The sequence below is a fragment of the Orycteropus afer genome, unplaced genomic scaffold, assembly GCF_000298275.1.
Source record: "Orycteropus afer afer isolate SDZICR_OR568_19922 unplaced genomic scaffold, OryAfe1.0 scaffold00223, whole genome shotgun sequence".
Classification (NCBI taxonomy): Eukaryota; Metazoa; Chordata; class Mammalia; order Tubulidentata; family Orycteropodidae; genus Orycteropus; species Orycteropus afer.
The window spans coordinates 1,078,687-1,091,482 of NW_006921810.1; the positions used below are offsets into that span (position 1 = coordinate 1,078,687).

General features: G+C 38.2%; 1 pseudogene; it reads left to right on the plus strand.

The window, feature by feature from the left end:
• Window positions 1-2,736: 2,736 nt before the first annotated feature.
• Window positions 2,737-3,578, plus strand: LOC103203689 (annotated as a pseudogene).
• Window positions 3,579-12,796: the final 9,218 nt, after the last annotated feature.

Genomic DNA, 12,796 nt, shown 5'->3' on the forward strand with positions numbered 1-12,796 from the left:
ACTAATCCATCATGTATAAAGCGGGCAGGGGGAGGGGGCTGGTACACATTTTTTCCTTATGGATATCACAATGTGACATCTATTCCATCAGTGTGATGCAGAGATAATTACAGGTTCTTACAGTTACACAACGTGAGTGCAAGGAGCTTACCATTACCTCCCAGGTTCCCTACTGAGAAACTGCAAAGAGAATTACATTAAATACAGAAGTGCTTCTGAGTGAAGAGACTTCATTTATTTCAAAATATTACAAAGGAGCCCTCTGATCACCTTGCTAAATTATTTGTGTCCATGGGTGGAACATGTACTATGCACTGGAAAAGCATAGAGTAAAATCAGTTAAAATATGAGCATTTCTTGGGTTTAGGAGGAGTGGAAGAGGGATGAACAGATGGAACACGGGCATATGTTGGGCTGTGAAACTATTCTGTATGATTTTGTAATGGTGGACACATAACACTGTATGCAACACAGAGTGAACTCTAATGTAAACTGTGGACTTTAGCTAAAAAGAGTGTATCAATATTATTCATTGTACATCGGTTCTAATAAATACCACAAGAATGTTGACATTACTAATAGGGTAAACAGTGTGCAGGTAGATGGTGGGCATATGAGAACTCTGTACTTTCTATACAATTTCTCTATAAACCAAAAATGGCTGTAAAAACTGGTTGTTGTTAGGTTCTGACTCATAATAACCCCATGTACAGCAGAATGAAACACTGCCTGGTCCTACACCATCCTCATAATCACTGCTATGTTTAAGCCCAGTGTTGCAGCCACTGTGCCAATCCATCTCATTGAGGGTCTTCCTCTTTTTCACTGACCCTCTATTTTACCAAGCTTGATGTTCTTCTCCAGGGACTGGTCCCTCCTGACAACATGTCCAAAGCATGTGAGATGAAGTCTCACCATCCTCATCTCTAAGGAGCAATCTGTCTGTATTTCCTCCAGGACAGATTTGTTCATTCTTCTGGCAATCCATGGTATATCCTATATTCTTCACCAACACCATAATTAAAAGGCATCAATTCTTCTTCGGTCTTCATTTTTTATTTTTCCAGCTTTCACATGTATATGTTGTGGTTGTTATTGTTAGATGCCTTTGAGTAGGCTCAGACTCACAGTGGCCCTCTGTACAACAGAACAAAACACTGCCTGGTCCTACGCCATCCTCACAATCCTTGCTATGCTTGAGTCCATTGTTGCAGCCACCGTGTCAATCCAACTCACTGAGAGTTTTCCTCTTGTGCTGACCCTCTTCTCCATTCTCCCTTCTGACAACAAGACCAAAGTGTGTGAGAGGAAGTCTATCCACTTGCATGCATATGAGATAAATGAAAATATCATGGCATGGGTCCGCAAAGTGACATCTTTGCTTCTTAGTGCTTTGAAGAGGTCTTTTGAAGCAGATTTGCATAATTCAACACATCTTTTGATTTCTTGACTATTGCTTCCATGAGTGCTGATTGTGAATCCCAGTAAAATGAAATCCTTGACAACTTTCATATTTTCCCCATTTATCATGACGTTGCTTTTTGGTCCAATTGAGAAGATTTTTTGTTTTCTTGATGTTGGTGTAATCTTCATCAGTAAGTGCTTCAAGTGTTCTTTGCTTTCAGCTAGCAAGTTCATCACTTAAACATTGCAGGTTGTTAAATAGTCTGCCTGCAATTGTGATACCATGTTCTTGATTTAGTCCAGCTTCTTAGATAATTTGATCAGCACACAGCTTGAACAAGTAAGATGAAAGTATTCAATCCAGATGCACACCTTTCCTAAAATCTACTAAAAATGAAATATATATATCCACTCACTCCTCACTTATCAAAATAGCTAGGATCCAAAGATCAGGTTGATATGTGAAAATCAGCCTTATGGGAAAATGCAGGATGACCATGTCAGATCACAAAATGGATGATGACTACATCATTATAAAACTGCCAAATTACATCATTACATAACTGCCACATCACTGAGAATCATGGCCCAGGCAAGCTGACACATAACCTTAAACCAACACAGCCAGCATCTCTCTTGCCTCACACTTCGGCATTCATTACTGCCAGACTTAGGTTGTTAATGTGCAAAATAGTCAGATAGTATATTTTTTAGTATTTTTGTAAATGCAAAATGCCAGATAATGAGATACTTGGTTAGTGAAGAACAAGTGTATTAGTCACCTACAAAATTTTAGACAAAAGTCATATCTTATCTGTAGATTTGTGTTCATAAATTGATTTCATACTCATTGTTTTGAAATGTACAAACACCAGAATAGAAAGCCAAAAACTTTAAATGACAAATGGTACAATTTTTTCAGCAGCAAATAATTTACTTTGTGATAATCTGTGAGCAACAATCATGATGGAAGGAAGCCACAGCTGCTTGCAGCTACACTGCAGATTATTGTGGGTCGATTGGCCAATCTTTTCTCCTAAGGGAAACTAAAAATGCTGAATTGTACATGTAGAGTCATGGTATCGATGCAGACCAAGAACATACTTCTATATTCCAAATGTTAGAAATTTCCAAATGCTTACCTAAATTTTGCACCAAAAAAAAAAGGAAAACGAACACACAAGCTGCAACTTAAAAATGTCAAAGGATATTCTTCTGTTTTCCTCTCAGCAAAGAAATGAGTAAAATTCAGAGGAAGAATATAGTCACATGTTTTTTCCTATGTTTAATTATAATTCATAATTAAAGACAATATACACAGAGCAGCCGAAGATGGCCGACTTCGAAGATCAGGTATCGGATGAAGAGAAGAAACGCATAGCTGCTAAATTCATCACTCATGCACCTCAGGAGAATTCACTGAAGTGTTTAATGATGTCCGACTACTACTTAATAATGACAATCTCCTCAGGGAAGGGGCAGCACATGCATTTGCCCAGTATAACTTGGATCAGTTCACACCTGTGAAGATAGAAGGATAGGAAGATCAGGTCTTAATTACAGAACACAGTGACCTGGGTAATAGCAGATTTTTAGATCCAAGAAACAAAATTTCCTTGAAATTCGATCACTTACGGAAAGAAGCAAGTGATCCCCCCAGAGGAAGTAGATGAGGCCTCAAGTCTTGGAGAGAATCTTGTGACAGTGCTTTAAGGGCTTATGTGAAAGATCATTATTCCAACAGCTTCTGTACTATTTATGCTAAAACTATAGATGGGCAACAGACTATTTTTGCATGTATTGAAAGCCACCAGTTTCACCCTAAAAACTTCTGAAATGGTGGTTGGCGATCAGAGTGGAAGTTCACCATCATGCCCCCAACAGCTCAAGGGGTTGGAGTGCTTAAGATTCAGGTTCACTATTATGAAGATGGTTAGTCATAAAGATGTACAGGATTCAGTAACAGTTTCTAATGAAGCCCAGACTGCCAAGGAATTTATTAAAATCATAGAGCATGCAGAAAAGGATTATCAGACAGCAATTAATGAAAACTATCAAACAATGTCAGATACCATGTTCAAGGCCTTGCGCCAACAGCTTCCAGTTCCTCACACCAAAATCGACTGGAACAAGTACTCACCCACAAGATTGGCAAAGAAATGCAGAATGCTTAAAGGCTAAATGTAAGATTCTTCAGTATATGGGGAAAAAAGAAGGATTCAATATGTGGTCATATGATAAATACATGGTATATAAACAAGAGGGATATTGTGCTAGGGCTTTCAGAGTAAACAGGTTTTCTAGCCCCATGGAATACTGTTGAACCTATGACATTGTCTGAATTCTTTTATGTTCTCTACTTTGTAATATTCTGTTGTCACTATATCTACTTGTAAATATTTTCTTTTTTTAATTCTGTCACACTTAATGTTGGGAGGAGAGAGAGAGAGAGAGAGAGAGAGAGAGATCTATCTTGGAGTCATTTTACTGTTTAGAAAATTTTCTTAGCCATAAAAGCCCTGTTAGTGATACAGACAAGTCAATACTTTTTTACCCCTGTTCTTCAAAGAACTTCTGGTACTTCAATGATTTTTACTGGTACACCAACAACTGAAGAAGCTATGCTACAAACTATAACTAAATGGAAGACACATTCATCTTTCTTCCTCCAACTGCTTTGATCATCACTTATGTTATCTCATAACTTTAGATTTCAAAATTTTGATTGGGGCTTTTCATATCCTTTTTGGGGGGCAAAGGAAGTTTTCTGGAAATTCCATTATAACCACCTTCTCTGGGGAAGTTGTTTTTAAATCCAAAGACTTGAACACACATTTCCTGCACATGATCGTGTTTTTTTTTTTTTTTAATCCTTCCCTCATTGTCTCCTTTCCTATTTAGTACCATTGTAGTTGTAGACAGCTGCATTTTTAGAAGAGAGTACCCATTTATGGTTTTTTGTTTTGTTCTGTTTAAATAATCAAGAACTGCTGACATACTGTGGATGTAGTAGAGTATATATGAAATTTGAAAAATGCAGATGTTGAAGGAATAATTATATTGTACTATAATACTTTGTGGCAGGATTGTAGCATAAGCAAATGAATCAAACAGCTATGTAAAACACAAAGAAAAACTAAAAATGAACCAAAGTGAGAAGGATAACTTCCAGGCAGGATCTTTCTATTGTAACCTGTTATTTAAGGGAATACTAGTGATTTGTTCTAAACAGGATGTAAAACTTGTTCCAGATTTTTCTTCTTCAGTCCTGCCTGCCAAGAACTTAAATGTAACTATGATATAGCAACCCTTCCCAGGTATACTGGCAGGTATGTGTATTTGACCTCAGAATACACAGGCGACATGGATATGATAACTGCAGTGGTGGACTCATTTACATTGTTTACACTTCTATGATCAGGCCTTAAGGGAAGGTCAGTTTTTTAAAAAACAAGTACCTATCTCCAAACATATGTCAAAAAAGAATGGTGTTTGTGTTTCAGCTTTGCTTGCTCCATAATACAGTCAAGCAAGAGTGTTTCCAAGTGACCCGTTCAGCTGTGTAAGCATTTTTGTTTATTTCCAATAAAATAAATTTGTATTATTTGTCATTCATTGTGTTAGACTGGGAATGTGTTAGACTGGGTTCTCTAGAGAAACAAAAAACAGCAAAGTTTATATATATATAAAGAGAGAGAGAAATTTATGTTAGGAAAATGGCTCACAAACTTGTGGAAGCCGGCAAGTCCAAAAACCCTGGAGAAAACGTCAGGCTGGAGGCTTTTCTTAGCTTCCGCAACCGCAGGGGGGCTGAGAAGCTCAAGGCTGGGAGGCAGTACACGGACTGTTGATTCCAATGAATGAGGAATCCAAAATCTCCAGGCCAAAGGTGGACTGCTCACTCAAGGACAGTTGTAGGAAGCACACCAGGGTCCCGATCCACAGAAGAATGTCTCTCTTCCCAGGATGTTCCAGGATATCCTGGAAGCAGGCCACACCCCTAGGGAAACTCCCCTTGACAGATTGACTACTCAGAACACAGTCATCCAATCCCATTATGGGAACAACCACACAGAACTGGGGTCCAGCCAAGTTGACACACAGCTCCAACTATCACATTCATATTATCCCAAAATAAAAAAAGACAATATACAGATATTATTTACTAGATTCACTTTCAGATCTGCTGTCTTCTCCTAAATAGAAACATATCCCAGGAGATACACAATGATTAAGAAGTGAGAGACACTCTTTTAAAAAGTCAATCATGGGAGAATAGAAGGGCTGTGTATACACAGGGAGACAGCTTGAGGGGCAGGGGTGCACGTGAGGGAAGGACACAGGGAAGAGGTAACTATGGGGAGGAAGTGGGAAGAGACCTGTTGCATTGTGGGAAATTGCAGTCAACGTCATTAGACAAAATGTATGTGAACTGCTATGTGGAAAATGAATTTTTTTCTGTAAACTTTCACCCAAATCACAGTAAAAATTAATAATAAAAAAAAAAAAGTCACGCTAAAAAAACAAACTCACTGCCATAGAGTCGGATCCGAGTCATAGCGACCTCTCCTTGGGTTTCCGAGGCAGTATCACTACAGAAGTAGATTACCCAACCTTCCTTCCAAGGAGTGGCTGATGGGTTTGAACTGCCAGCCTTCTGGTTAGCAGTCAAATACCTTAGGCACTAAGCCATCAGAGCTCCAAAAAAAAAAAAAGTCATACACATTATAAAATAGATCCAAAGACAACTAACTTCCTTTATTCAATCCAATTTTGAGTCTAAAAGTAACCAGGCTTACATTTAAAAAAAAAAAAATTGTTGCCATCAAGTTGATTCCAACTCATGGTGACCTCATGTGTTACAAAGCAGAACTGCTCTGTAGAGCTTTCTTGGCTTTAATCTTTCTGGAAGCAGGCTGCCAGGTCTTTCTTGCACAGTACCAGCGGGTGGGCTTAAGCCTCCCACCTTTAGATTACTAGATGAGCACAACTAAAAAGGGGCATGTTTTTCTTTGGAAATGGATACAATATGCTTTTTTTCCTTTTTTTAATTAATTAATTTTTATGTATTTATTTAGGAGCTCTGATAGCATAGTGCCTAAAGCATTTGACTACTAACCAGAAGGCTGGTGGTTCAAACCCACCAGCCACTCCTTGGAAGGAAGATTGGGCAATCTACTTCCGTAGTGATACCCGCCTTGGAAACCCAAGGAGGGGTCGCTATGAGTCAGGTCCAACTCGATGGCACATAACAACAACAAAAAAATATTTATTTATTATTGTGCTTTAGGTGCAAATTTACAGAGCAGCGTTTGTTTTACATTCAACATTATGTGTCCATTTAGTTTCACTTCCCAGTTACCATCCCCAACCCTAACCCACTCTCTTTCCCTCCCTGCCCAGTAAGACCATCCCCCCACCCTCACCCCACCGTCATCGTGGCCCTCATAGTCATCCACTCCTGTGTGTCCTGCATTTCCTCTGTGTGAATGTTGCCTCTCTGGTGCCCTGTGGTCAATTGCTCCAAGAGATGCATTTCCATACAATATGTGGGTGCATCACTCTGGGTTGAGTGGTCTGCATGTACATCTTGTTTACTATTGGGCTAAGAGCCAGCCCCTGGGACTGAGTTTTATTCCAGGCCTGAAGTATATCCCAGGGCCATAATATTAGGGGGTCCTAGGAGCTCTGGTGTCATAGTGCCTAATGCATTTATTTGACTGCTAACCAGAAGGCTGGTGGTTCAAACCCATCAGCCACTCCTCAGAAGGAAGGTTGGGCAATCTACTTCTGTAGTGATACCACTTTGGAAACCCAAAGAGGGGTCAATCACTAGGAGTCGGATCTGAATTGGCGGTCTTTTACCAGACTCCATCTTACCAGTAATTCTGGTCATTATTGTGTTTTTGGATTTTCTTCCATGTTTTTCCTCCCACTCTATCCAGGATCTCCAATTTTGATTCCTTCCTGAGTGGTTGGCATTGGTAGCCGGGCACCATCTAGTTCTTCTGGTCTTGAGGTCCATCATGTCCTAGAGCTGATTATTTCCAAATGCCCTTGGTTTTTTGCACTCTTCACCTCCAATGACAGGAGACCATTAGCTGCATCTTAGATGGCCACCCAAAAGCTTTTAAGACCCCAGTCGCTACTCACCAATGTAGGTTGTGGAACAAATGTTTTTATGTATTTCGTTGTGCCAATTGAGTCTGGTGTCCCCCAATACTATGGTCCTGAGTCAGTAGATCCGTTGGATATCTCTCCCATGGTGTCTGGCTGTCTGTGAGGGATTTCTCTCTCTGTCTTCTGTTGTTTCTGTAAGGATTGCGGGTATTTTGTATCACTAGTATCTGTGCAAGATTAGCCTCAGCTGAATCTATCCTTGGTCTAGAGTGTAATCCTGTTCACTGACCCCTATCTGATCTTCTCAGGTATTTATGCGTTTATCTGTAGCCTGGTGTTTGGTGTTAATGGTAATGCAGTATTGTGGATATGCTGGTATTAGTCTCTGTCGTCTGTATCTCATGTCTCCAATGTTATCATGGTCGTCACAGACTCTTTCCATACCATCCCTCCCCTTACTCACCTCAGCATGCGGCCCCCAACTAGGCCAAAATTATTCCCACTTCCCTCCCCTCCTTGGTAACCTATAAAGTGAGTTCTCTTCCTTAAGCAAACCCTTCCTTGTCTTTTTACAGTAATGGTCTCCTATGATATTTGTCCTTCTGCAATTGACTTATTTCACTCAGCGTAATGTTTTCCAGGCTCATCCACCTTGTGAGATGAGTCACATATCCTTCATTGATCTTTAATGTAGCATGGTATTCCATTGTGTGAATGTACCCAAATTTGGCTATCGATGCATTTGTTGATGGGCATTTAGGTTGTGTCCATCTCTTTGCTATAGTGAATTGTGCTGCAATGAATATAAGTGTGCACATGTTTGTTCATGCTCTGCCTCTCATGTCTTTAGGATATATTCCTAGTAATGGAATTGCTGGTTCAAATGGTATTTCTATTTTCAGTTTTTCAAGGAAATGCCTACCATTTGCCACAATTGTTGTACCATTTTACAATCCCACCAGCAGTGTACAAGAGTTCTGATCTCTCTGCAACCTCACCAGCATTTGGTATTTTCTGTCCTGTTGAACTTTGCTATTATTGCTGGGGTGAGATGATATCTCATCATTTTGATTTGCATCTCTCTAATGACTAAAGATTGCAAGCAATTCTTCACATGTTTGTTGGCCACCAGGGTATCATCTTTAGTGAAGTGTCTGTTCATGTCTCTTGCCCAATTTTTAATTGGATTATCTTTTTGGTGTTGAGGTGTTAAAAGTTTTCTATAGATTTTGGAGATAAGTCCTTTGTCAGATATGTCATAGGCAAATATTTTCTCCCAATTTGTAGGTTCTCTTTTTACCCTTTTGATGAAGTCTTTTGATGCACATAAGAATTTAATTTTTAACAGGTCCCAGTCATCAAGCTTCTCTTCTACCTCCTGTGCATTCTGGGTTATGTTTGATAGTCTATTTATGCCATAAATTAGGGCTCCTAGATTTGCCCCTAAAAGTTTGTCTTTGATTAATTTTATAGTTTTGGGTTTTACATTTAAGTCTTTGATTCAACTTGAGTTTGTTTTTGTGTATGGGGTGAGGTATGGGTCTTGTTTCATTTTTCTGCAAGTGGATATCCAATTTTGCCAGCACCATTTCTTAAAGAGGCTATCTTTTAAATCCCATTTAATGGGTTTTGGGCCTTTGTCAAAGATCACCTGTCCTTAGATGGATGGGTTTATTTCTGGGGTTTCAGTTCTGTTCCATTGGTCTATCTGTCTATCATTGTACCAATACCACACTGTTTTGACTACTGTGGCTGTATAGTAGGCTTTGAGGTCCAGGAGTGTGAGATCTCACACTTTGTTCTTCTTTTCAGCAGTGCTCTGCTTATTCAGTCTCTTTCCTTTCCATATGAAGTTAGTAATTGGCTTTTTCATGTCCTTAAAAAATTTTGTTGGTATCTGGATCAGAATTGCATTAAATGTGTAGATTGCTTTAGGTAATATTGACATTTTCACAATATTCAGTCCACCTATCCATGAACAAGGCAGGTTCTTCCATTCATGTAGATCCCTTATTGTCTCCTATAGTAGTGTTTTATAGTTTTCTTTGTATAGGTCTTTTGTGTCTCTGGTAAGATTTATTCCTAGATATTTTATCTTTTTAGTAGCTATTGTAAATGGTATTGTTTCCCTTATTTCTTGTTCAGAGGTCTCTTTGTTGGCGTAGAGGAATCCAACTGAGGTTTGTATGTTGACCTTGTATCCTGCCACTTTGCTGAATCTCTCTATTAGTTTCAGTGGTTTTTGTTTGTTTGTTTTCCTGAGTCTCTTGGGTTTTCTATGTATAGGATCATATCATCTGCAAATAGAGATAGGTTTACTTCCTCTTTGCCAATTTATTTCTTTCTTGCCTTATTTCCTTTTATTCTCTTTCTTTTTTTTATTTCTCTTTCTTGCCTTATTGCCCTGGCTAGGACTTCCAATACAATGTTAATAGGAGTGGTGATAGAGGACATCCTTGTCTGGTTCTCATTCATAAGGGGAATGCTTTGAGTCTTTCTCCATTAATAATAATGTTGGCTACTGGCTTTGCATATATGCCTTTTATTATGTTGAGGAATTTCCCTTGTGAGAGTTTTTCTGAGAGTTCTGAACAGAAACATGTGTTGCATTTTATCAAATGACTTCTCTGTGTCGATTGGTAAGATCATATGGTTCTTTTCTTTTGTTTTCTTTATGTGGTAGATTACATTGATTGTTTTTCTGATGTTGAACCATCCTTGCATACCAGGTATGTATCCCACTTGGTCAGGATGTATTATTTTTTTAATATGCTGTTGGATTCTGTTGGCTAGGATTTTATTGAAGATTTTGGCTTCTATGTTTATGAGGGATATTGGTCTGTAGTTTTCCTTCTTAGTGGTGTCTTTCTCTAGTTTTGGTATTAGTGTTATGTTTGCTTCATTAGATGAATTTGGGAGTATTCCATCTTTTCTATGTTCTGGAATAGCTTCAGTAGTATAGGTGTCAACTCTTCCCTGAATATTTGGTAAAATTCTCCACTGAAGCCATCAGGGACAAGACTTTTTCTTGTGGGAAGATTTTTTTATGACCTGTTCAATTCCTTCCTTTGTTATGGGTCTGTACAAGTATTCTGTCTCTGAGTGAGATAGTTTAGGTAGGTCTTGTGATTCCAGAAACTTGTTCATCTCATCTAGGTTCTGGAATCTGTTGGAGTACAGTTCTTCATAGTATCTGTCAGTATCTTTTTTATTTCAGTTGCTTCTGTTGTGACAATGCCCTTTTCATTTATTATTCTTATAATTTGCATCTTCTCTTTCTTTTCTTTTGTTAGATTGGCCAATGGTTTGTCGATTTTGTTAATCTTTTCGAAGAACCAGCTTTTTGTTTTGTTGATTTTCTCTATGGTTTTGTTTTGTTTTGTTTTGTTTTCTGTTTCATTTATTTCTGCTCTGATCTTTATTATTTCTTTACTTCTAGATACTGTGGGATTCTTTTGTTGTTCTTTTTCTAATTGTTGGAGTTGTTGAGTTAGAGTGTTGATTTTTTTTCTCTCCTCTTTTTTGATGTATGCATTTATTGCTATAAACTGACTTCTGAGTACAGCTTTCGCTGTGTCCCACAGATTTTGGTAAATGTATCTGCATTCTCGTTTGTTTCTAAGAATTTTTTATTTCTTTTTTTATTTCTTCTATTACCTAGTAGTTTTTGAGCAGTGCATTGTTCAACTCCCACATCTGATGTTTTTTCCTTGACCTTCCTATTATTAATTTCTAATTTTATAGCATTGTGGTCCGAGAAGATGCTTTGTAGTATTTCAATGTTTCTGAATTTATTGAGGCTTGTTTTATGTCCTAACATAGATCTATTCTGGAGAATGATCCATGTGCACTGAAGAATGTGAATTGTGCTTTTGTTGGGTGGGGTGCTCTGTATATGTCTATGAGGTCAAGTTGGTTGATTGTGTTGTTGAGTTCTTCTGTATCTTTGTTGAGTTTTTTTTCTAGTAGATCTGTACCTCCTTGAAAGTGGTGTGTTAGAGTCTCCTACTACTATTATAGAGTTGTCTATTTTCCTTTTCAATCCAATTAATGTTTGCTTCATTTCTTTTGGAGCACTTTCATTGGGTGCATAGTTATTTATTATCGTAATGTCTTCTTGGTCAGTTGACCCTTTGAACATCAAATAGTGACCTTCTTTGTCTCTTATGCTGTTTTTCACCTTAAAGTCTATTTTATCAGAAATTAATATTACCACTCCTGCTCTTTTTTGGTTACCGTTGGCTTGATATATTTTTTTCCACCACTTAACTTTTAATTTGTTTTTATCCTTGTGTCTAAGGTGGGTCTCTTGCAGGCAGCATATCGATGGGTCTTTTTTTCTTATCCAGTCTGCCACTCTCTTTCTCTTGATTGATGCATTTAGTCCATTTACATTGAGTGTAATAAGCGATAGTTGTGAATTGATTGTTATCATTCTGTTGTGTTTTTTTGTCATGTTGTTGGAGTTTCCTTGGTCCATACACTTTTCTGTGCGGAGTTCACTTTATTGTCAAGTGCGTCCTCTCTTTTCTTCTCTATTGTCAGTTTTCCTTCCTTCTGGGTTTGGTTAGGGGGATTGTTAATTTTCTCTGTGGTTGCCTTATAGTGAATTTTTGTCTCTACATTTTTGGGACAGTCTGTTCTATGAGGACATTGTCCTGTTTTCCTCTCCATTTGGAAGTTTTGTATCTAGAACTTTTATTCCCTTTCTTTGGTCAGTTGCTGTTGTCATGTGCAGATTGACTTCCTTGTATTTTAGTGTACATTGTTTTATGGTCTTATTTTGAGCATTTGTTTCAGATTTGGTTTTAGTGTTGATGTCATGTGTCCTGATTTGTTATTCTCTGTTGTGGGTTCTCTGTTGGAAGGACTTCCTTAAGCATTTCCTGTAGGGTTGGTCTGGTTTTCACCAAATCCCTTAATTTCTGTTTGTCTGAGAATGTCTTGATTTCACCCTCATATTTGATGGAGAGTTTGGCTGGATATAGGATTCTTGGTTGGCAGTTTTTTCCTTCAGTGTTTTATATATGCTATCCCATTGTCTTCTTACCTGCATGGTTTCTACTGAGTAATCAGAACCCAACCTGTTTGATTATTATAAGTGATATTTCTTTTTTTCCCAGGCTGTTCACAAGGTTCTTTCTTTATCTTTGGTTTTGGAGACCTTGATTATGATACGTCTCAGTGTTTTTCTCTTGGGATCCAAGACAAATATCTTTTCTTCCTTCATGATATGGGGGAAGTTTTCTGTTAGTAAGTCTTCCACAATTTT